Source organism: Vidua chalybeata, chromosome 6, assembly GCF_026979565.1.
Source record: "Vidua chalybeata isolate OUT-0048 chromosome 6, bVidCha1 merged haplotype, whole genome shotgun sequence".
In the NCBI taxonomy this organism is placed as follows: Eukaryota; Metazoa; Chordata; class Aves; order Passeriformes; family Viduidae; genus Vidua; species Vidua chalybeata.
Genome location: NC_071535.1, coordinates 47,386,917 through 47,412,505, shown reverse-complemented (window position 1 = coordinate 47,412,505; position 25,589 = coordinate 47,386,917). Strand labels below are relative to the sequence as shown.

At 42.5% G+C, this 25,589-nt stretch overlaps 1 long non-coding RNA gene across 3 annotated transcripts in view; it reads right to left on the bottom strand.

The window, feature by feature from the left end:
* Nucleotides 1-2,077: 2,077 nt before the first annotated feature.
* The window catches only part of LOC128790287 (uncharacterized), a 98,314-nt gene continuing 74,802 nt past the window's right edge, over nucleotides 2,078-25,589 (bottom strand). For 2 of the 3 annotated variants that reach the window (XR_008431683.1, XR_008431685.1), the window contains 2 exons: nucleotides 4,988-5,074; nucleotides 2,785-3,132 (listed from right to left, as the gene is read on the bottom strand). This is a non-coding gene — a long non-coding RNA (uncharacterized LOC128790287). Of the gene's footprint in view, nucleotides 2,662-2,784; nucleotides 3,133-4,987; nucleotides 5,075-25,589 lie in introns of those variants that run through there. The other variant, XR_008431684.1, reaches the window with a different exon arrangement.

Below are 25,589 nucleotides of genomic sequence, written 5' to 3'. Positions count from 1 at the left end.
TCACAGCAAAATTTTCCAGTTCTATGGACTCTTTTCCATACTGCTGATGAATTTTGCTAAAATGTGTAACAAGGGTACTTAAATTGGGCTTGAAAATAGTATCAGCTGCATTCAGATATTTACAGGGCTCACATTTGCTCTTGATAAGGGCACACCACACTCTTCTAAACACTGAGCTTTGCAAAAGCAGATCAATACTAACTCTATTACACCTTGCATCATCAAAAGCCTGGACAATAGTTTCAAGACTTTGCCTAAAGAAAGAACCCCTGAATTTAGCTGTTATTTCTCTCCTCCTCCCTGAACTGCCCCTGCAGTCTTGTCTGGGCACTAAATTCAGTGCCAGAGTAACAGCAAGACTGCATTTGACCTTGCTGAGTTTCAGGCGACTGCTGGATGTTGCACTCTACGAGATGCTAGATAATTCCCAGTCTCTGCAAGGCCAGATCTTGACTACCTTCTAGCCATCTTGGTCCCAACAGGGCAAAACCTCCTACTGTTCTGATCAGACACTTTTGTTTTTAAATCACTCTGATCAGATGGTGGAAGGATATAAAACAAGACCAAGTGAGGGTGAAGGGGGCACCTGGTCCGCAGCAGATTCCCAGAAGTGCTAATGACAACAAAGTGTATTGAACAGCAGCTTCCCATCATGAGCCCCTGATTTTCACATCCTGAGAACTTTACAAAATTGAGCTGCAATTTCTCAGATTTTGTCTCTGCCTGAAGGTAGAAGAGGAAGTTGAGTAAAATTCCTTCAGACCTTCTAAAATGAGGAGAGAATGAAAAAATGCATTTTCTTATTGTAATAAAAATTCTAATCATTTTTTTCTCTGTAAAAGGCCACATCAAGCTGCTTGGAATTTGAAACTTGGTGTGGGTATAGCTCTCATTACAAGCAAGATTCAAAGCAAGCTGAGGTCAATAACTGTCTCTCCCTTGATTTTGCCTGCCTCTGAAGAAGACCCTACAGCTAGGTAAACAAATCATAGAGAAAATCGTTCAGAACAGTTGTGCCTATTTTCTACTTGGGAGTTGCCTGGGAACAAGCTCAGTTTATTTGCAATGTGTCTAGGGTTCAGATGTATTCACGAAAGCCCAGCTTTGCTCCATCCTCCTCAATTTTTATTTTAGAACCTTGCTCCATGAATAATCCCCTCGAAGAACATATCCACCAGCAGATGAAAGGACATCTTTAGGTAAAGAACTTGTAATTAAATCATTTCTACACCTTTTCTTTTTATAGATGGGTCACAAGCAGATGATTTGTCAGTATTTTGCATCCCTTGTGTACACCCCAGCGTATCTGAGGTCCTGGAAGCTGTTCACATTTCAGTGTGCTGCAAAGTAGTGAGCAGTGAAGCCCTTGGTGGATTGAGGACTGACCTCCACACCTCCCTGCAGCTCCAGCTTCGGGACCATCCTTTCTCTTGGCATCAGAGCTCAGAGGTCTTTCTTTGTTAAATTCTACTTCAATTGGTTTAATTCTGTTTTCTTGCTGGAAGAGGATTTAGTAAAACAAACAAAACATCTTACCAATGTGAATATTCACAATTAATGACAAAACTCTGAAACAGGAAGGTCATTTCTTGGGGAGGGAGACTGGTATTCTTTTGAATGAAGGGAAGAGTGCAAAGATCTTGCAATATTTGCTGTAAATGGGTTGTTATGGTGAACATTCCTGTCAGCAAGTTCATTAGCTCAGAGATCCACGAGTGAACAGAGACCAAAAAATATGTTTAAAAATTCAAGAACAGATTAGTGGACAATATTTTGCAATCTTTGTCTAGCTCTGCTTCTCACTGAGAATTAGTAACTTTACTCCAGGCCAGATTCAAATAGTCTTACTCATACAGAGCAGCACTGTGTTTTATGAGTAACCCCAGTGACATTTAGGGCTGTATTTTGGAATAAGATTGGAGTCAGAGAAAGACAGTGGGAGGCATGGCTGAATCACCTTGATTAATAAGTGTAAGATTGTTAGTTTTTCATGTGTCTATATAAATAAACATAATGAGAATAAGGAGGGATGTCTGGATTGACAGGCATGTGAGGGAATTTATAAACATCTTTTTAACATACAGCAGACTCCTTTTTTAACAGAAAAGGAAAACATCCAAAAATTACTTAATATCAGGAAAAGAGAAATTCACACCTTCAGAAACAATAGAAGATCAAGCCATTTTGTGGGTTTTACTCTCAACAGTTCTGGCTGTTGCCTGTGATATTACATAAGGTCTACACTGCTCTCCATAGAAGTGATGGATGAAGTTTTCAGAGATGCCCAAATGTCTTGAAAGCATGTGGTCCATTTTCCTAAATAATAGGGTCCTTGGGATTCTAAATCCCATTGAATTTCAGCACTTCTGGGAATGGTCTCATTCACTTCTAAATCAGCATGCATTTTCCAGTTTGTTATGCTCCCCATTTAATTTTATCTCAGGACTCCAGCCATCACCATACACCAATAACAAGATCGCCAGAGGGCAGGATTAAAAAGGAACGCACGGTTGTGCCCAACTGCTCTGTCAAAATGTCTCCAAGACCCATCACAGGCTCCTGACATTACTAGTGAGCGAGGAAGGAGCCAATTCAAAGCTCGCTGATGTAAAGGAAAAGTCCACTCATTTCTATGGATTTCAGTGAGGCTTGGATCAGGCCCTGGAAGAATAAGGATGACATAAAAATAACATGACGTCTGCCAGATTCACCAATATGCTCTGATGTTTTGCCCAGCTCAGTGATGCAAAGCAGATGGGAAGCACTGACAATCCTGGCCCTCTTCAATCAGTTACTCCGTCTCTCAGATTAGTTTTCATCAGGCATTTTATTCACGACATAAATACATTTATCTCATCAGTGCTTCTGCAAGAGTATTTCAGAAGAAATATCACCACATTTTAACTTTATCAGAGAAAAGGTTTCCGTATTTTATCACTTGGTGGCTACCAATTTTCAACAAGGTTTCTAAGAAGTTTATTATGGAGCCTGTGAATTTTGCTGTACTTATGCAGGGCTCATAATTTGTTGAGTTTAGCTGTCTTTTTCTTCCATACCACTTTGGCCCAAGCAGCATGCACAATTGTGCCATTCAACTGTTGCACCATTGAACAGGGCATTGGAACAAATATTCTGCAAAATACAAAGATTACCTTTAAGTTCAAGTCCATGCTTAAATCCCATTAAAGCTATCATAAATAAATACATGTACAGTTCACTGAATCACTGCCAGAAAATGCATTTAAAAGAAAATAGCTCCCTTTGAAAATTACCCCAGTGTCTCTAACCTCTCCTACCCTATTCCTACACAAAAAGGAGGTAAATTTGTTGGGAAATACTTACACATGATGAGTTTGTGCACTCAGTGCCTCAAAGAAAAAAGAAAAGGCATTGCCCTGTCTAACATTATATGCCAGGAACAAACAATAAAGATGTAATTCAGGCTGAGTTTTCAGTATGCATAATTATAATAAATATAGGCATTAATAGACATTAAAAGTTGCTGAATGACTGGGAAGCTGAGTAGATTGGATGACATCCCTCAAAATGAAATAATCTATATTTGGCTGGTAATTCATTTCTTCCGAGATGCTTTCTGCTTGACTCTGCATATATTCCTCATTGCAGAAATAACTTGGGCAATTGCAGTCTGGCTCCAGCCTCAAGCCAGCCAGCACGGGAGTGAGTATTAGTGCTGAAAGACAAGATCTGAGTTGCATATTCCCACCAGACACTTCTCCACGAAGATGTCCCAAACTATTCGGATAACAACTGCTGTGCTGCTCAGAGCCTGCTCCCTGGCATAAGGACTTGACCACAATCACACCACATAAGAGTCGAATTGGCCCCAAGTGTGAGAGCCATCCTGCCCTTCTGCACCCATATTTCACAGGCTTTCCCAGAGCATGTCCTGCTCTTCAGAGTTGAGGGTGGCTTAGGGTGTCTCTGCCCTGGAGTGACAATCTGCTGCCGGCTGTAGCACATCCACCGGTTTTGCCTGCAGTGCCATAGTGCCTGAGCGCACAAAGGGTGGAGAGACAACATAGAAATGCACAACATCAGGCGCAATGCTCAAGCCTGGGTTACCTTGTTTGAGGTAACTTTAGGTAACTTTACAATGATCACTCATATTTCAGAGATGAAGACCAGACTGCAGAAGGCACTGAGACAAACCTGTAACATACACTTTGGCCAAACAACTTACAGTGAAACTCTATTCCTGGCTGCAGCAATGATCCTGCTGACTTACAAAGGAAAACAATTAACCCTGTGTGCCCAAATTCTTCCTCTGAAAAGGAAGGATTGCTTGTCATGTATCGCTTGTCATGTATCACTTGTCATCTCTGTGGATTGTAAATTATTCAAGGCAGGAACTGTCTCTGTATGGGCACAGTACTGTCAAGTCCTAGTCATAGGTGAAGTGCTACACTCTTCTTCCTTCAGACTGAACTGCAATTTTGCCATGTCTAATTTTGTCTTATTGCTCCTAACATTATAGTTTATAGCTTTGCCACTCTTTCTCTCCCTTCCATTCTGTTTATTTGTAGAAGGGAAGAAATGTCACAGAATAATGGGTTTATGCTGCTACATAAAGGCTAAGCCAGAGTCAAGATATTACTGGAATAAATACACAAATTATTAGTGAGACAGAGACAAAATGTTTATTTTCCTGTTGGGCATAGTGATGATGAGATCTTGTCCTATCACAGTGCATTTCTACTCTGCTACACCAGTACCACACCTAGACCAAATCAACCAGTGGAAATTCTGCTCCCTAGTCTTTTGGGCAGATTTGAAAGTCCTAGTCTTGGATATTTCATACAAGATGCAAAGCAGGTGAAAAAAAATGTTTGAAATACAATGGAGCTACCCTTAATCACCCACCAGAGTGCCCCTTTAGTATACGAACAGCAGACAATTGGCAAGGGCCCAGGATGGAGTAGCTCTGTGTAAGTTAACAGCATTGTTACTGACTCTAGGAACTCACCAGTCCTCAGGGCATCCAGTGATTTCCCATCTTATCTACAGAAACCTCCCTTGTGGCTTCCACCGTGACTGGTCCCACTCCTGGGCACTATGGAGAAACAAGAAGAGCTTCAGAAAAACATCCCTCTGTGACCACTACAGTGTGATCTCTGCTCAATTTGAAAGCAAGTCCTCAGCCCCAGAGGTTTCATTTTCTCCTGCTTCATCCCCTAGCCCAGCCATACATATCTATCTTGTTTATTTTTGGAGGTAGAATATATTTTACATGTCTTGAGTGACCTTGGTGAAACAGTCTTCCTCCAAGTTTTCCCCATCCAGACAGGACTATAAAACAACTGCCCCATTTTCCACGATGACTCTGCCCAACAGCAAGTAAAGCACAATCAGGAGATTATTCAAAAAGTCTCCGAAACAGTCATTGGAGTAGATTTCACAGGCAGCAATGTCAAGACTGTAAAACATGTTTGATGGAGCATTTTACACTGCTTTAAATTTGGAATTCTTTGGAGAGTGTCTGAGGGTTTTTCAAGAAACAAACACAACCTTCGTCCGCCATGCACATACACGTACACACAAAAAGCTCCTTCATGGAATGAGAAGCTGGCATCCTGGGGCTCTGACCTCAGCTAACTCCTCAACTTTATCAATCACATTATATAATCAGTGCAGACTGAACAGCATTGGAAAATGAGTTGGGCTGGGTTTTTCTTTCTTTTCTTTTTTTTTTTTTCCCTCTCCCCTCTATCTAGCATACCCACAAAAGAGAGCCTGTAGCTCAGACATAGCTTGGGAAGGATCTAATGAGAGTTCTTACCTCACTAAAATGAGGTACTGTGGTGGTATCTTAATAGGAGGTTTGGAGAGTTCCTTCCCCCAGGGCAGATTCTCAGAATATTCTGAGGTTGTCTCTTTGGAACTGAAAATGAAAGGTAGCTTTGCTGCTTCACAGATTCTTTGCATCCTTTCCTCTCAGTAATCAAGTGAGAGGTAAAACCACCAGGCAGGATAAAACCCCAAAGGGACAGTCCAAGGTACAATAGCACAACCTGGCAAGAGTGTCAGTGCATCAGAGTAGTGCCTTGGAAAGCACTGTACCCCCAGATCCTACAGCTGGGACAAGCCAGCCCCAGCAGTTCCACTTTCACCTCTGGCTCCCTGGAGTTACCAAACCCAAACCACCACACTCCTTGCTGGAGAATCCAGCAGCCAAATGTCCTTTCTCTATCTCCACAACATTTTCTCAGAAAAACCAAAATAAATTGGCTGCAGACAAGAGATGTTTGAGAGTAATTTTCACAGCTCACCCTCACTTCATCCTTCCGCTGCACATCCATCCAGAGCCACTTTGAAGCCTTCCTAAATCTCATCACTCAACTTCCTTGGCTTTCTACACTCATGGCTTGGTACAACATTCCCACGCACTCTCCCCTCACTCCAAAAACACACTTCACTTGAAGTTCAGTGCTCAAGCCTTGTCAATGGCAAGGAGACTAATCACATCACAGCATTCAATGCTTCATTAGCAGCTTTCCCAAACCAGGGATCCCCTTCACTGGGAGCAAAAAAGCTCATGGTTTTAATCTGGTGACAGCTGCCTCAAATTATGTACTGCTGTATTAAACTGACTGCAGATTGATTTCTCTGCTTAACTCAACTCACCACACATTAACACACAAGTTGACAACCAATCCTTAGAATGTGCCCTGTCTGCAAAGCCACCACTGTTACTGTCAGTGTGGGCAGCTGGAGTGTTGCTTGCTGCAGAGCAACACAAACCTCTAGCAATCCTACTTAGATCTTGTTGTTTATCTTACAGTTAGACATATGTGATTACTGCAGACAAAACAAAATCATAGCCAAAACTTCACTTAAAATCTCCAAAAATCCAGATCTTTATTATGCGTCAAAGAAGTTTGTCTAATTCCATTGATTTTAAACACATTCTTTGTTACTTCCTCTCAGCTGGAAGCAGATACACAGAGGGAAAACCCTTTCTGATATACTCACAGCCTGACCCAAGTTGTTCTTACAAGATTTCCAATTTCTGTTCTGCATCAAAGACAGAGAGAGAACCCAAGACTTCAAGCAGTAAAAACCACAGGGCTGGGGCTTTTTTTGCTATTCAAGTTAAAGGGCTCCAAATTGGGGTAAATCCTTACAGTTTCCTCTAGGTTCTAGAAGTGAAAACCTGAACCACTAATGATACTTTCAACTAGAGTGGAGCCCGATGTATTTAACGAATACATCAATAAGTTCAGTCACTATATTAGAGCAGTCATCCTTAGTAGCAAATGGACTTTGCACTCAGGTCACCAGGAGCAGTCGAAGGTCATGCACACATATCAAATTGGAGCCTTAAAGCACACACAGTTCCTGTGAGGTTGCACTACTGTCATCATTCTGTAAGTAAGAAAAGGCAAGTACACAACTGCAATTGCAGTTTTGGATATATTTCTCTGGATCAAGATGAGATTCCCAGCCTTTCAATTGAGTTTATTGCCACAAATCCCCAGCAAAGTGGCCCTTCTGCTTGGTGTTTTTGAATTCTTTCCATCTTTGAATACTCTGTGGCTTCCCAGAAGTACCCTCTTCGCTCCCAGCACAGCACCCATTTCTGGCAGCTGCTCTGTCTGCACCACCAGGCCACCAAGTCCCCTGCTGCCACCAGAGAGCCAATGAGCAGTCACCCAGCTGAGAACCTGCTCAGAGCCAGGGACACCTAAGCCCATTTCTCAGGTCTGCCATTTCCCTCTCCCTCTCTTCCAACTGGACCTCTGTTGAGGTCCAAAACAGCCCTGTTCTTCAGCTGTATGGACCAGACAGTCCTTCATTTCTCCTGATTTTTACAGTGCCCATCAAGGTGACAAACTCTTCTATTCCCTACGGTTGTACAGCAGAGGATGAAATGGAATTTTAATGTCAGCTGGAGCCCCTTGGTGCTATTAATAAAAACAACGATAATAACAAGGGAGGTTTGCAAATTAGCAACCCTTGCTACAAACAGTGATACACCCAGTTTAGCACAAATCATTGCAGGCTCTTGCCTGCTTAGTGGCTATTTTAATTACTAGTGACTAATGCCTGTGAGGGCTATTCCAGGGTTTGACGTGTCTTAAACACAAGAAAATAGGGAAATCTTGGAGAGAGAGAGAGAAAAGAGAGGAGAGGAAGAGGGCAAGAAAAGGAATTGGCCAAAGCCAAAGGTTCATCACCAAAAAGCATTCAGCTCATACCACCCATTTTGCTGCTGTTGCTACTGCATTTGCTGGGGTCACTGACCAATTCCTCCTCTGAATAACAGCATCATTTCTCTTCTTTTGGTGCAAATCTAAGAAAAACAGTCATGCTCTGGAACACAAACAAAGGCTACCTGTCCCTTCCTTGGTTATGGAAATGGGGGTCAGCCTTTTTATTTTCAAAGGGGGCAGAGCTGGAATGCTCCCTGGCACACCACCAAAAAGGAAATATCTGCTTAAATATTTGACAGGAAGAGAAAAAAAGAGAAGAGAGGAAACAATGCAAAGGGGGATGGGGAGAGGGAATTTTTATTTCATGCAGAGGAAAAGGGATGCATGGCAAAGGAAGGCACAGCTCACCTCTGCTGGGCTGTACTGAGCTTCTCCTTCATGAAGTGAGCACCTTTTCCTTACACCACTCCACTTATTTTTCTCCATCCTAGCTTTCTAAGGACTAAAGAGCTTTTCCTAGTTGAGGAAAATTGAACAGAAAGCCACCGAGCACCACGTCCCTCAGCTAGACATGTGTGTTTACCTGAGACACACTTATCTTTTTTCCTGTGGTAGGTCAAGGCTAACAAGCATTTGGACTCACCTGAAAACATCCAGATCACATTAAGCAGCACTTCAGAGAAAAAATAAAACAAAACAGGAAAAACAACTTTCTGAAAACATTTTGGGAAAAAAAATTGAATTTTGAAAAAAATAAAATTGCAGGGAACAAAAAAGACATTTTTCAGAGCTAAAGGGTAAGACAATGTTTGATAACGCAAATGATCAAAGTAGGATTTGGCCAACAGCATCCAACCATAATTATTTATGTGAAGGCCATCAAAATCATGAAACTGTTTGGATTAAGGGGCTTAAATATCATCTAACTCCAAACCCTCTGCCACAAATAAGGACACTTTCCACTAAATTGGGTTGCTGTAAGTCCTGTCCAGCTTGACCTTCAACACTTCCAGGGATGGGGCATCCACAGCTTCTCCGGACAACCTGTTCCCATGCCTCACCACCCTCATTGTAAAGAATTTTTTCCTAAGATCTGATTTAAATCTACCCTCTTTCAGTTTAAAACCTTTATTTCTCATAATTCTCCCTGATATAGAGTTCCACCCCATCTTTCCTGTAGATCTCCTTTTGGTATTGGAAGGTTGCTATCAAGTTCCCCCAGAGGCTTATCTTTCCTTCTCCAGGCTGAAAAACCCCAACTCTCTCAAACTGTCATCAGAGGAGAGGTGCTACCACACTCTGGTCATCTTCATTGCCTCCTCTGGACTCACTCCAACAGGTCCATGTCTTTCTTACACTGGGGACCTGAGAGCTGAACACAATACTTTGGGTGGTGACTCACGAGAGCAGAGTAGAGAGGGGAATAACTTCCCCTAACCTGCTGGCCACAATTCTTTTAATGTAGCCCAGGATGCTCCTTTGGCTGGAAGTGCACATGGCCAGCTCATGTCCAGTTTTTCATCCACCAGCACCTCCAAGTCCTTCTCTGCAGGGCTGCTCACAATCCACTCATTGCCCTGTCCAGGCATTGTCTGGGATTGCCTTGGTCCAGATGCAGAATCTTACATTTGGCCTTGCTGAACTTCATGAGGTTCACATAAACTCAGGTTTCTAATCTCTCAAGGTGCCTCTGGAATGCATTCCTTCCCTCTAAAATATCAGTAGATGATAGCTTGGTGTCATCAAAAATGACAAGAAAGGGAGTCCAAGTCTTCTGCTTTCTTTGGTGTACTCCATCTGACTGACCAGTACCATAAAATTGTTTTACTCAGGTCATGCCTGAATAGAAAGCCACCCCTGAGTACCCAACATCATTTCCTTCAATACCTGCTGATTTCACAGCAGCCGAGGAACTCCATGAATTCTCCAGGGCTCAGGGGGTAGAGATACAGCAAAGTAAAAAGTCTGGAAGACAAGTATTGCAAACAGTGGGACAAGAGTTCAAAAAATGTAGCATTCTGTTCCTGTTCTTTGAGAGCTAATGTGCACTTTAACTTTTAAACAGAAGATGTGGAGAGACTGGCTCAAATCCTCCAGTTTGGCTTCTCTCTATTACACTACTGCAAACATGCATATACTTTGTGGCCCCATAAAATCTTTACATTCACTCAGGTCACTGCAGGTTTAGTTTTACAGTGTTGGAGGCTCCAAATAGGATGGATCATAAACAGCTGCTTCTTATTTTAACTAAGAGGGAAATCTTTTTGGTTTATTGCTCTGTGGCCACTGAGTACTAGCACTGGAAAGCTAGTCATCCAAGTTGCCTTGGACTTATTTCTCAAAATATGTTGGGTTGTTTTTGTTTTTTTTTTTTCAGTACATGTTTGTTTACCAGTGTGGCTCCAGATTGTTGGCTAAGATCTGTAGACCCCTGGTGTAGCTACAGGAAATATTTCCGAAGTGTTCCTTTTCTGAGAAGTCTGCAGCTTAAATAACCAATCTCTTTCCATGAGGCTTCTGCACCAGCTAGTTGGCTTCTCTCTTCTTTCCCTTCTCCCCACCTCTCTTAAGCCATAATTTGGTAAAAAAGAAGGTATCACCTCTGTAGGTGTTGGTAGCAAGGAGACTGTCATTTGATGCATAGTGCAAGTCAAACTTTCACCCTTGCAATTCTTGAGCTGTTTCACTTGGATTTCTATTTGTTACTTCCTGTGTATTTTTTCTTCAAGCAGTAGATGTGACAGGCTGTCTGCCTGTGTTTGTACTTCACAGATCAGACAGGAACCTCCTAATTGACAAGAGGAAGGACTGGAAATTCTGGGGGTGGCCAGAGTTGGCAAAGTTCACACATTCACTGATAAGCTCTCCAGGAAAATGTACCCTACAGCTTGTTCTGGCCTGAAACTTGCCAGGTACTCCTGAGTACAGAGTCTTCTGCATCCCTTCATCCTTGACCAGATTTTCAGGAGTACTCAGTGCACTGAGATGCAACATTTGTGGTTTCATAAAAGGATCCTTTGGAAACCTGGCATGTATTTTGTTGCAAAGATAGACTCTCTTGGAAATCTGGTCTTAACAATCATGAAAAACTTTGAAAAATTACTTCTGCTTCTTTTGACACAAAGTGTAGCTTTTGCAGGTCCTGCAAGCTCCAGTGCAGCTCTTTCACTGGAGCTCTGCAAGGTGATGACAAAAACTCAAAATATCCTTTTTTTTTTGTCACCCAGAGATGTAGGGGTTCCATGTACAGAACTGTATCAAAACCATGAAGTTCCAGTCCTAACTCAGCTGAACTTTCAAAGCTGCTTGGAAACCTAATTCACATAAAACTTTATGGGAACTGGACATCCAAATTCCCTAGGTGGCTTTGCAAAACACAGCTGTAACTAATTGCTATGCAGAAAGGTATGGGGGGAAGATTTTTATCTAGAAAAGGAGAGAGATATTTCAATGCCAAAAAAGCTTTTGCAATAGATTCTCACATGGAATCCACACAGCCAATTCTGGGCTATCTCGTCAATGAAGTAAATGGAGCCATTTTGTAATACCTAATCCTCTCTCTGTAACTCTTCATGCACATGCAGAGGTTATCAACTAAGTGGGAGAAAGAATTTCTTTTGCTGAGTTTCTAGTAATCCCTGCCACTGCAAACTCTGGGGCTGAAAGGTTGAATAAATCAAAATGACTGATGAACAATTCACGCCCAACTCATTCCCATTGAAGAAATTGTCACATTCCATCAGTGAGGCTGGTAAAATCTGTGACCATCTCAATCCTTATCAAGCCTTAATTTCTTTTTCCTGTTTTGGCAATAATTTAACGTTAAAGGTCACAGACTGAAATGCTCAGTCAGGAAGCTGAGGCGTTCTGATTTAATAACAAAATTATTTAGCCCCACGAAGCCCCACTTGGTATTTTCACCTCCTTTGTTCCTTTTCAAGACCATGATCCATCTTCCACTGAAGACAATGGGAGCATTTCCACTGAATTTAATGAGACTTGGACCAGGCCTAAATGTCAGTATTACTCTATTAATATTTATGCTGTTGGAAGTATGTCAGAAAATATACAGGATGTGCAGAGCAGCTGAGTGAGCAATGAGAATCATAAATTTTCCTGACAGTCACTTCTTCACAAATCCTTAACATTTCTAATCTAACCACTGCAGTAATAAACTAGCAGGATTCTAACCTTCTCCTCTTACTGTGCAAACCTTTCTCCCACTGTAATCTGTCTGAGTTGGCACCAGAGTTGAAAAACCATCTGCATTGCAACTCCCTATCTAGCTCATGTCTAGCCTCTCTCTCTCACACACATATATAAGAAATTGAAACTGTTATTTTAGAAGTTGCACATTAAGTGGTCAAAATTAAAAGGTTCTCAAAATCGACAAGCTGCATGATTTACTGTGTTTAAAGATCTTTAGTTTAGCAATCTTCACAGCCTTCAAAGCAGAGGAGCTGAGCACCCAAACCTGTTACTGCAAGGCTCCCACAAACATGACAAGTGGCAACTGCTCTGAGAAGGTTTTTCCAGGCTGTTTTCCTTGGTGTTTCCTCTCAGCGTGAGGAAAAGGCAAAGTAGTGTGGCAACAAGCGGAGCCTGCTGGCTTGCCACGGGAATGCCTGTTTACTGCAGGGTGTGTGGCAACCACAGTGGTCAGACTCTCTTCACACAGCTATTCCAACCTCCCTGTTGCTGGAGAAGTGATGGGCAAAACAGCCCCAGAGGCCTGAAATTTCTGTTTCCTTTGAATAAGTCTCCAGATGGTCGGATTCCTCCCTGCCTCACCGCCCCTTCCCAGTGAGCTGAGCTTGCCTGAGTGGGTGGAGGAATGTGGGCAAGCTCACAGCATAATAGTCAACTGACCACCAGAGCTGTAGAGTAAGGTCACTGGGGAAAAACAGGCATTGAAGAATGTGGCTGAGCTATGCCCCAGCTATGCAGGAGGAGGCTTTGTCTCCTTTGGCATGCTGAGCCCAACCAGGGCCACAGACAGGATGGCACTGAGAAACAGGCAGGAGCTGCTCCAAAGGGTTGACCTGGAAGGGGTGGCTGCCAGATATGTTTGCAGGACATCACCTCCTAACGCTGCTTAGCTGCCTGGTCTAGAACTGAAGTGTAGCATGAGAAAACATGGAAATTACACACAAATTAGGTAGGTAGAACATAAAAAGGTTAATAAAAGGTAGTTCTGTGGTAGTCTTAGAGATACACTGCTTTCAGTAGCCAGATGAACTCATTGCAGATTAAGAAATACACTCCATGCTAAGGGGCTAGATCAAGCATGGTTGAGGTGGAGAGGGACCTTTTGAGGGCATCAATCTGCCCTACTCAAGCAGAGTCACCTAGAACAGCTTGCCCAGACCAATACAGTGAACTTCAAGAGACAGCTGTTCAAAGTGAGCAGCTTTTTTGTATCTGAGTGGTGATCTGTTCCTAGGGGCAGTGTCCTCTGCTCCCATCAAGCCAGCAGTCCAACTTCTCAGCCTGAGCCTATCAATCCAAAACCTCAAATCTGAAGGATCCGTTCCTTGAGGGACATTTTTGTCAGTGCAAACATGATGGTTCTGACCATTTCTCATGTTGCTAAACAACAGTGTATGCAAAATCAAAATCTAAGCATTGAGGCTAGAATTTTCATCAAATCATAAAAGACTTCAGACACCAAAAGTCCTGACACGCTGGGCAGCTTGCACCAGTATGGTCCCTTTGAACTTCCCACAAAACCAGCTTTTGCAACGTTACTTTAAATTTCTGAAAATATAACAGAGCAATCAGTTCCACAGTGCCTTCGGATGGGTGTTTTATCACTCTGGTGATGGGTGAAAAGGCAGGAAGCAGAGGGACAGGATGGAATTTTGAGCATGACCCAAGTCCTGCCAGGACACAGGGGAGGGACACTTTCCGAAAAAAGAGAAGCTTTGCCATGGGGGAAGTGGACTGCCTTGCCTCCATATCCTGCGGATCCAAACTTCCCCCTGAGCGTGACATCTCTTATGAAAATATGCATGCAGACTTCTCCAAACTGCTTCCTGCTCCACTCTGGCAGAAGGGCCAGTTCTTGACAGTCTGAGATGTTAACAAAAAATAGGTTTAGCCCTGCCACTCAAGCCATGTTAGTGCAGTGGAAACGAGGGAAGAATCGTGCCTAATATTACATTTTGGCTGGAGATTTTCTGTGGAATTCTTTGACACAAAGAAAATAAAGTGTTTGATGAGATGAGATGTGTCACAGAAAGTATCAGCTATCCTGATTGCTTAAAACTGAAGATTCAAATAATGGCAAAAAAACCCCACAATGGTTCAAATCAGCTGGGCATGAAGTTTTTCCTTCTTTCCGCTACAGAGCCAGCATATCCTTTAGGAGAAGGATCTCAGACTAGTCTTCCTCATTGTATAGCTCTTAAAATATACTGATGCTTCACAAAAGCAGTTTTTGGCCCTTTTCCTCTCTTTTTTTCCTTCACATGGAAAATTGCCATTTTATGGATCCCACTTTGGAGCATCTTACAAGGGCTTGACTCAGAAAGCATAAAAAGCACTTCAGCAGTCTTGGCTAAAACTAATTCAAATTTTAACACGTGCTTATGTGACTGGGGTTAGTATTTCAGGTACTAGAAAAGTTTGTCATTTAGGAACTCACAAAGTCCTTGTCAGGCCTGAAATTGTAGCTTCAAATTCAAGGAATTTTGGCCCAGTTTTCAAACTTGCATTGAGACAAACTCAACATTTACAATCACTCTAGGCCACCAGTAGCTCTTTCAGAAACTTTTTTTTTTTTGGGAAACATAACATTCTGGAATTTAAACAAAGGTGGTGTATCAGCAAATGACTCTCACACAGCATGATCTCATCTCCCAGCCATGCAACATTTGGGAACAGACATGAAGTTTCTTGTCCTTTAGCAACAGACCAACATAGTAAACAATAGTTAAAATACCCATACAGTTTAAAACACAAATATATCTTCTCAAACCTGCCACCTCCCTTCCTTTCCCACCCCACAGAAGATAAAAGTGGACTATTTGTCATCTAATAAAAGTTATGTGAAGCAGAAGGAGGCATTTGGGCAATCATTTCTGATTTAGACATGGAGGCAAATACTCAGCCCATAATTTTTCAAACACTAACTTGATGAGAGTATCACCAGGATCATCATAAGCTCAATTACAATCTGGACAAGATTTTGGGTAGTTCTTAGAAGGGCAGCTTGAACCACATGGCTCCAAGGACTCTTGATCAGGAAGAGCAAGCAAATTCAAGCCTGGATGCACACCAGGAGTGTGAGCTGGTGATCCAGTTTCACTTATCAGCCTGCATGTGATATTTTAAACCTTTCAGACCAGGGATTGTCTCTTCCTGTGTGTGAGATGCAAAGAACAAGGGGAACCTGATCTCTGGGCATCTTAAGATCTATTGTAATACCATTCAAAAAAAAAAAAAAGTTTTTCTGCTCTGATTTAAGACTTGAGCTGGCATAAGCAGAGGTTCAGGGAAATAACACAAATAAGAAAAAAAAGCAGATCTAATGAAACATGGTATCCTTGGTATGGTATCCTTGTTTGCTGAGCCCACGAAGCCTTTCCCATGAGTTTTTTCCTAACATCTTCTCTCTATGGTTTTTTGTGTTTGAGTAAGTTCTGAGATTAGTGCCCATTAGAGGAAAATGTCTCTTCATCAGCTCCGAATTTCATTATATCTATAGAAATTGGATTATCTTTGAAATCTCTACTCCCTTCACAAATTAGGATGGAACCAGCTAAAGAGTCCTTAGAAAAGAGATAGAGGAGCAAGCAGGATCACGAGGTCATGCACAATACACATTCACATTAAACTTATTTCCTTAGAAAATTGGCCAGTAAAAACATGCAAAATACTTTCTCAGGTCTTGGGTGGTGGAATTAGATCTGCTCTGTTTGCCTACATTCACCACCCAAAGTGACAGGGTTATGAACATGTCCACTAATGCACATTGCTGTGAGTTGTGCCTGGTTATCTCCTTCAGAAAGGGGATCAGGCCCTTGATCAAAAAGCTGAGGTAGATGTAGAAAATAAAGAGTGGCCTTACTGAGCCAGACTGAAAGTTCAGCTAACTGGGTATCTTGTCTCTAGAAGTGGCCACAGAAGGAGGAATAAAGTTCAGCAGACATATTTGCTACTTTTCTCCAGGGTTCACTTCCAACAATTTTTACTCAGCAACTTCTTAAGAATGACATCACTACACATACAGCAATCTCTGCAGATTTCTCTTCAATGAGCTTATGTCAACTTGCAATACAGAGAGGTTTGCTGTGATATTAAGTTTTGCTGTGTTTCCTGAAGACATGGGCCATGTCTCCTGCAATGCAGCACAGGAGAAAAATCTCAGAGGCAGCACAGAGCAAAGCAGCTTTAACAACCCTCAAAAGCTGGACTGTGCTAGAAAGCATTAAGCCTACACAGTCTTTCAGACACTTGACAATTTATGAAGATGTGAATAGGTGCTGCCCTTTTGTATTTAAATCCTTTCCCTGGATTAGACAAACTAAAGCAGCTAAAGGATTCTCATCCCAGTGTAGCCTGCACCTACAAAGCGTTTTCCTGGCACAACCAAGCTGGTCAAAACTGCGCCTCCCTGCTGGACTTCAACACACGTAACCAAGCGCGTAAACCTCTGGAGCGGAGAGCTGGCTGTGATTCAGCCACAAACCAAACACAAGCTCTGAGCACCTACATTTGCTTCTTGCTTGTTTCCCACAAGCTTCTCCCCAGACAGGGCTCTGACCCAATTCTCACTGAAGCCCACAAACGCAGCCGACCAGCTCTAGGAGCTGGATGGCACCCAGCGCCTGCCTGCATGAAATGCTATCCACTGTCTCACAGCTCCAGGCTCCTGCCCCTGCAGCTCAAAGCCATTCTGACTTCTGCATTCCCACCCAGCTTAGCGGGATGACCAGCGCCAGCCGTGGCACAAACAAAGCTGCTCAAATCCAATGTCACCACTCACGCAGGGCATGATTGCCACTATCCCCTGGCACCCTGACCTCTCCCTCCCAGCCAGCTGCAAGAGCATGCCACATATTGTGCCCACATTTTTTTTCCTAAGGAAGCCCTCAGGGGCTTCTTTGGCACAGTCCACACTGGTAGTGAACAGCTCCCTTTGGCTTCCACGTTTACATCCTTGTGGTTGTTAATTTGAGAGAAGCCTTTTATTTTAGACACACACACACCCCAACTCCCTCTGCGGGGGGGGGGGGGGGGGGGAATGTGACCTTTAAGATTGTTTATACCAATCAACAAGAAGCTCTCATGCTGCCGGATTCCAAGAAACACGAGACCGTCTTGGAGCTTGGAAGAGGGAGGGGAGCACAGGCAGGAGAGGGAGCAATCAAGGTCAGGAGTTCACAGAGAAGATAAAGCAGGAGGCAGGATGAGCAGGAGAAGTGGCAGAGCATGCCCTCTCCATTCAGAGAGGCAAGGCAAGTGCTGGCAGCTCCATCCACCATGTGCAGCACACCGGCATTCTGGGGCGGGGAGCCAACATCCCAAGGCAGGAATGAGCTGGTTGGGGTGGCCTTGCAGAATGAGGGTGGCCATTTCATCTTCAGAAATGCCTCACGGGTCTTCTGCTAGCCTTGCAGCATTTCACTGAGGAACAAGAGTGATCCAGGACGAGGATAAATTATTGCAGTCCTGTTCTGTACTCTGGTGCCTGCTGTGATGAATAAAGTGTTTTTGACAAGACAAGGAGAAAGATGAAAATATTTTCCCACTGCTGAATACAAAAGTAAATAAATAAGCAAACAGACAAGCATTCAAATCTAGGAATTTCTTTTCATTGCCAGCATCAGCTTTTAAGGGAGTAGCACCACAAATTTTTTCCTACCATTATACTGAGACAAATGAGCAAAGATTGTGGTTTCAGGGATCCAAACTTCAAGTGCCGTAACAGGCAGAGGAAGCACCGGATTGGCATGAAACCTGTGGGTGCCTTGTGCACAAAATGCCTGAACTGACAGAAAGGAGGACTTACTTCAACTTCAAAGGCGGGAGCATCACCATCTTAGTAGGTTCAAGACTGACTCATTGAGGGGAGAAAGAAAAGGGGCAAGGCATCAATAAAAACCATGGGAGCATGAATGCGGTGGGATAGACTGAGATGCTGTGATACAGCACATCGCTTTTGGGCAGTTGGCCCAGCTCAAGGCAGGGGTTTTCAGGACAGAGGTACATTTCTTCCTTTGTGTCCTCTCCCTAAACAACACATCACAGTGGTTGTCAAATTCAGCCCCAAGGTTTCTGGCATGAAGCCAGGATTTTGACAATTTCAGTGACTTTTCTGTGGTCAGAGCTCTCTATGATTCTATATAATTTTAATTATAGGGCTGTGTCTTGTTCTCATTTACATGTATCTTGTTCATTGGGTTACACAATATAACCAGAGGTGCCATTTGGCCTATACATTTTATTTTGTATGTTTTATGCCCAGATTCATTATTTATGACCCATTAGATGCATTTGTTTCTCAACTAATAAACCTCAGAAAATATTTTTAATGAAAGACTGTGGTTTTTTAACAATCATGTCGCTGCTCCTCTAGTAGCACTCGAGGATTAAATAAGACGGTGAGTAGTTGTTAACTAGTAATTGGTTACTGAAACACATGAGGTTTTTGTCTTCCCATTACTGAGGCTAAAGAACGATGCTTCTACAACCACACTGATATTGTCCATCTGAGTTCTCATTTCAAGGTACATGCTGAATTTGAAACCACCACATGGATTTCTCACCCATACCTTCAGCAGCATTGAGCATGCTGTGAAGGAGAAAAGCAGACAGATGTCACAGCTGGCCATGCAGACATCAAAAGTAATTATCTTTTTTAAAGACAATTTGTTCGTTTTTCTTGTTTTTTTTTTTTCCTCCTCCCCCCCCGCTTCCCTTTCTGTTTTCTTAAGCAGTGCTACCACAATTTTTCAGTCGGTTAACACAGGGCTTTGACAGCATCTGGGATTTGTGTGTTAGGACAATTACCCCATGCAAGCCCTGCACAGCTGCACTGCTGGTGGAGTGACAAATATACTCACTTTCCTTGCTTCAGCAGTCTGTTTATGAATATGAGCCTGTAGGTAACATTTGTAGGCTAAGGCTAGTCATGTAATCTCTGATACTTATGTCCATTCCTCTGCCAACATGCTGTCTGCAATCTGAAAGATGCTTCTGTTCTATTCTGACATTGTCTCATCAATGAAAGAGATTTTCAGGAGGGATAGAGCTGGCCAGCAGTTACTTGCTCTTCCCTGGGTCCTGTTTTCAATATAAGTGCTTGGTTTAGGTTATTGTTCCTCCTTTTTTCTCTTCATTCATTTTGGCATTCTGTCCTGCCATGCAATTGGAGCTATTCAACTCAAAGATACAAAGGATTCATGAAAATGCTTGAAGGGCAAGCTGGGTTGCTCATCGACACAGACTGTGTGTCTTGTTTTATACGACTTAGAGAATAGTAGCTCCTCTGAGAAATCATTCTCCATTCAGATCCTCAGGAAATGTGCCCCAATGGGATACAAATGAGACAAATGAAATGCAGATGACTCCTTTTTGGCTACAGATCCAAGGAGGCCCATGCCACATGAATATCTTTGGTCAGATACCTTCTGGTTTCTTCCAGCTCAAGAGTTACTCCTACCTGCCCAGGTCTGTAACCATCACCTGTGCTTCCTCTGACTGCTGCATGACCAAGACAGCAAGGGAAACCTGGCATCTCTTCCTGGGTTTTAAGGTCCAATTTTCAAAAACCTTTGAAAGTCACAGTAGTCCAGTTCTAGGAGTCAGCTCATCCTCACAAATGAAAATGCAGATTCAGCCTGCCTAAATATTACCAAACTCCATGTAAGCAGAGTTTCCCATTTGCTGGCAACAGCTCTTCGGAAGTGCCTGTGAAGTAAGAAATACCAGGCGCAAAGATTCAGCTGGAAACCAGCGGCAATCTCGTGAATTGTCACTTCTGCTTCCCTTGCTATTTTGACTTCTCTCATAGCATCGGAAAATCAAAACGAAACAACGTCAAGGAAAAAACTCGAATAAACATAGACGTTGACACAGCAAAAGTCAGGTTCCTCCTTGTTCCCAAGACACTGAGATACCAAACCCAGAAGTATACTCTTGCTATTCTGACAGAAACATTTAAAGGAAATATTTTCTCCATTTCATTATACTTGTACATCTTATCATAAGACAGCATGTACCCCTATCAGAGAAAGGTTGGGACAGAAAGGTCAAACACTATCTTCCCTTTTACTTGTTACTCTATCCTGATGCCCCCTTTAATTCAAGCATCAGGAGGAGACACCAGAAAAACTTTGTTATTTAATTTTTTGTTGCAAGAACAAGGATGTCCTGCTCACATTCCCTCCTCTATCACAAAAATTACAATCCTAAAGACACCTCCTGAAAGAATCCTGTCTAAACAGAATATAAGTACCAAAAAAAAAAAAAAATCAGCATACTAATACAATTTTCTACAAAACAGACCCCAAAAGCAGAACCAGACCAGGGACTTCAGTGCAGAGTTGAACTGTTGAGCCCACTGTTGAAGCTGAAAGCTTTTCACACAATGTAAAGATGGATAGTCAAGTCAAACTAATGTAAAGGCAGATAGATCAGCAGTCTGGTCAGGCCAAAATCTGGTTCAAACTCTGGAAACCAAACCCACAGAGGACTAAAGCAAAAAAACTAATGATAAATCAAAGCTACCTGATACCTCCCAAGCTCTCTAGCTTGACAATCTTTACAGTCAGTGAAGGGGCTTAGAGCTGTACTTTCTTTGTGGCCATATTCTTAAATGATCAGTGTAGGTAAAAGAGTTTATTATTCCCAGGCTATGATAAATATCCTAGCTGCAACCATAGCTGTAAAGACACAGGATTATTTTGGGCATTCATCACCCACCTTACTTGAGCCTTGTGTCTCATCACCCAAGCAGGGCGTGCAAATCTCATTATAACCACCAGAGTGAGTCATGTGCTACAACTTTTGTGCATGTCCATGACATTCAAGAATAACTTCCCAGCTCCTCCCGAGGGAATGGCAGAGATGGATGGACACCTCTCTTTGATCTGGGGAGTTCTTCCTCTACCTCCAATTTATCTCCAATTGCCTCCAAGGTCATACAGTCAGGACAGGGATGGCAAACTCCTCCCATCCTTGCATATGAATGTCATCCCCTATCCTCAAAAACCACAGGCTGCACATGTTTGCTGTTACTTCCAGATGTGTCCACAACTTGAAAGCAGCGATTTCAGAAGGGAAAAAACCTTTAAAGCTAGTGGAGCTAAGTCCCCCTTCTCCTCCCTTTCCTTCAGCATCGGTCCAGGTCATCAACTCAGGCAACACCCAGCAGTTCCAGAGGACTCAATAGCTCCCCACAGAAGCATCTGCACGTGGATGGATTAGAAACACAAAGCAACTCCTCCCTATTACACTTAAAGCCTCAGTCTCAGCTTACTGTCTCAGAATTTACTCCTAGAGATCCTTGGCTAAAGCCCTGCTAATGGATATCTAACAAGAAGTAATTTTGGTGTCCTTCTCCCTCCTGGAATGAAACAGAATAATAGAAGTGATGGCACCGATGAGGATTTGATTGCCTCGACAGATGCAGCAGCACATACAACACTCAAGTGTCTTACTCCCAGTGTCCTCACCCATCCAGCCCCGGCAAAGGGCTTTGTCCCACAGACATCTCCAGCCCCGGATTCTTCTTCAGTAGCCAGACTGGAGGTGTCTTTTCAGTGGCCAGTCATGGGAATTGTGGTGGGTAAGCACACAATGTCACTTCTGTGTCGTGTTTAATTTTCCCTTGGAGGACAAAAGGAGAAGGGAAAAAGGAGACAGCCTGACTCACACCAACACCTGGAGCATGGACTCCAGAGCCAATACTAGAGAGCTGCTGACACAAGAAGGGTTTGTCCTGACTTTTGGGAGTCCTTTTCAGAGTGGCTCTCTTCCCCATCAGCTGGTGACAGCCCAACCCCTCCACACCCTGTGCTGTGGGAAGTTAATTTAGAAGCCAACTTTGCCATCTGTGGACTACCCCATGCTGGGAAAACCCTCAGCTGGGGAGATCTGTTGTCTTTGTGGAGTGGCACGAAGAAATTAGAGCATGGGAGAGAACAGGAACCTAAGAATTCTTCTAAGTTCATAGCATATTTCTCCATGCAACCCCCAGATGCCACCTCTTCCACTCAAAGTACCTAAATGTGTCCTATAGTGATGTCTGCTGTTGACATCAAAGAAGGCTCAGAGCAGCACTCCTGCTGCTGCCCTCAGCTGAGTCACGACTCATGAACAAAGGGGATTTTGACCATTGTTATTTTATTATTTTCATTATTTCATTCATCATCTTAATTTCCTTCTCTCACTCCTGGCCAAAAGAGGAAGAAAGTCATACACACACAAAAGGGAAAAAAAAAAAAAAACCTCCAACATGGTCCACATCTGGAAACTGATTTCCCAACCTCAGAACAAAGAGCTCTGAAATTGTGGCTCCAAATCTCCTGTTTGTGTTCTTCCATTATGTAAAAAGTTCTATAATAAAAGCTAATGGAGAAAAAGCCCAAAAGCCAGCAAGAATTATTTGGAATTTATTAGCGAACAAGATCCATTTGGAAGTCCTTGTAGAAGTGTACACTGAACTTCCAAAGTTATTAAGCACAAGAAAAACCTGTAGGAGCATTTTGGTTCCAGAAAATTCTCCCTATAGATCAGGCTTGGCTTAAATCACTACTTTAATCCCAGCTGAACTACTGTGCCATTTCTTTTGCTTTCCATGTTCAGAAAAATCACTCCTTTCTCATCCCTGTATACTCATCCCAGGGATAATAAAGGGAGAAAAAAAAGAAAATAAACTATTCTAGAAATCATAATTTTTCAGCAAGGAAAATGGGGACAAACAATTCTTAAGACAGTTTAGGATATTAGTCATTTTTGACAGCAGAAAGTTTCTTAGAATGGGTTAAAAATCCACTCTGACACTTTTAACAGAAAAGAATTTTGCAAGTCAAAGAAATGTTTGTGTGGGAAAAAATATTCAAACACATTCAGTTTTTAATTTGAAAACTGTAACACTAACCATAGTATTTCAATGGAAAGAAAATGCATGCATTGTTGAGAAATGGTGCAGTGCACCCCACTGGGACAGAAAGAAAAGAATTATTAATTGAGAATTGTGGAGGAGAGGATGATTATTTGAAGGCTTCAAAAGCAGATGCTTCTCTAACCTGGTTTCTCATATAGAGAGACTCTCAAGAGCCATGTGTAGTTTTGCTTCCATTTCCACCTCAGCCCTCCCGAATGCCAACCCAACACACTGGCACTACACCGAAAGCCAGGATTGTCCTCATGTACGCCATGAATTTGTCCTGTAGCTCCAAGCCAAAGTGACCTAGGAAGAGGCACCACACCTGGATGCACATGAAGGAGTCTACATTGTTCAGCAGCCTTCTGGTTATAAACTCTTTACTCGCTCCTCTCTTTTCTTTGATGTTACTGTGCTTATGTTCAGCGTTGAATCATTGGACTGCGCCTTTCATCTGGACCCTTGGGATGCATTATAGACATGAAAAGAGAAAGGCACCACTTAATAACACTTTCCAAGTACAAGGGAGAGGAAATTCCTGGAAAATCAGGTTAAGACTGTCCAAAAAACTTCTTCGAAGAAACATGGCAAACTGTATATAGCTATTTATGGTGGAGATGGAAGTTAGACTAGCCTTGAAGGCAAGTGGCTGATGTCCAGACAGAGCTTTTAATCATCATTCCAGTTAGGCACTGAAAACTAAACATATCACAAGTAGCTGGGGAATAAGGGCTATTCTAAATAGTCTCATTATTCTGCAGGAACTGCTCTAGCTCATATATGTTTACCTGTATTTGTATTTTAAAGGAACCAAGGATTCTAAACTCAAATTCTGAATTGCAGAATTTGAATTCTGAAATCAATCTTCTTTCTCCACGTACAGAATTACTCAAATAACAACTGAATTGTTCAAAACATTTTTTTAAAAATGAACAGTGTTTTTCTTCAAAAGAAAATAAATTTACGAGCATTTTCTCTTACCCTTCCTCAATTTTTTTTTCTAATTTTTAAGTAAAAACCCCCACAAACGCAAGAAGCTTCTCCAGCTTTGTTTTTCTTCATTCTTCCTCTGTTGCCTCACTTTCCATGGTAGAACAGAACAAAAGCTGATGAGAAGGTGTGGGGAAAAATAAAGAATACTTTAACCAAGTATCTTCATTTGTGTCTTTTAAAAATGGAAGCTACCAGAGCTGTTTTCTACTGCTTTTCTGAGATGGTTTTCATTTTTTGCCTTTGCATTTTACTGTCAAATGATAAAACTGAACCTTTTTTTTTTTGTTTTGAGCTGGGCTCAAAAGCAGGAAACACTATTAGATGAGCTTAACACAAACACACACGAACACAATTCATGCAAGAGATTCTTGCCAGCCCAGGTGTGGTCCAAGCACTCAGCTCACTGAATACCACATGCTATCTGTTTTTCTGTGAAACATTTTAATGCTGAATCTCAGAGAAGCCATCAGCCTCTATAACACATGGCCACAACCTCCTGTTACCAGCCCTACCCCTGTCAAGGTCACCCTGCTCAGAGCAATGCAACTTCAGCAGAGGTTATGCTCAGCCTCAGGTCTCCACAGTCTGAAGTCTCCTTCTCTCTAAAGTCCTAATTTCTCTCATTTATCAGCAGCTAAAACACATACTCAGCCCCCTGGTTTCCATCCCAAAGAACCAAGTTAACCAGGTAAAGACAAAGTCTGGCACCTCCCCATCACTTCCCCGCACTACTGGTGCTCCACCCAGGATGCCAGCTCACCTCAGAATACAGCAGCCCTCCCTGCTTTACCCCAACTGTTTCAAGAGCCAATCCATTTCTCACACTCCAGGTCTTGAAATCGGGGTAAATGTACAATTTTTATTAATTTAATTAATATTAATTTAATTTAATATTAATAAAATTAATTTTTATTAATTTTTATTAATAAAAAACATTATCTAGCCTTCATGCATGCTAAGGGAAACTCAGAGATAACGTTGAATGCAGTTATAGGCTCCCAAACCAGCATCTGTGAAGAAGCAGGTACATATTTCAGTCTTGTGACTGTTTTCAGTCAGTATCACTGTTTCTCAAGACTTGACTCATTATTTTTTAATGCTTCCAAGGCCAGCATTACTGACCGTGAGCTCTGAGAAGTTTTGAGGATTTACTACACAAAAAGTGGGGACTTTAGCTTGTGATGCTGAGCCTTTCAGTGCTGTGAGCAGGTCAGGTCTGTTGTGTGTCTCAGCAGAGCCCTGTCCCACCCATTCTTGTCCAAGCCAGCCCTCTCCCTCAAGGACTCATGTGGAGCACAGCAATCCTC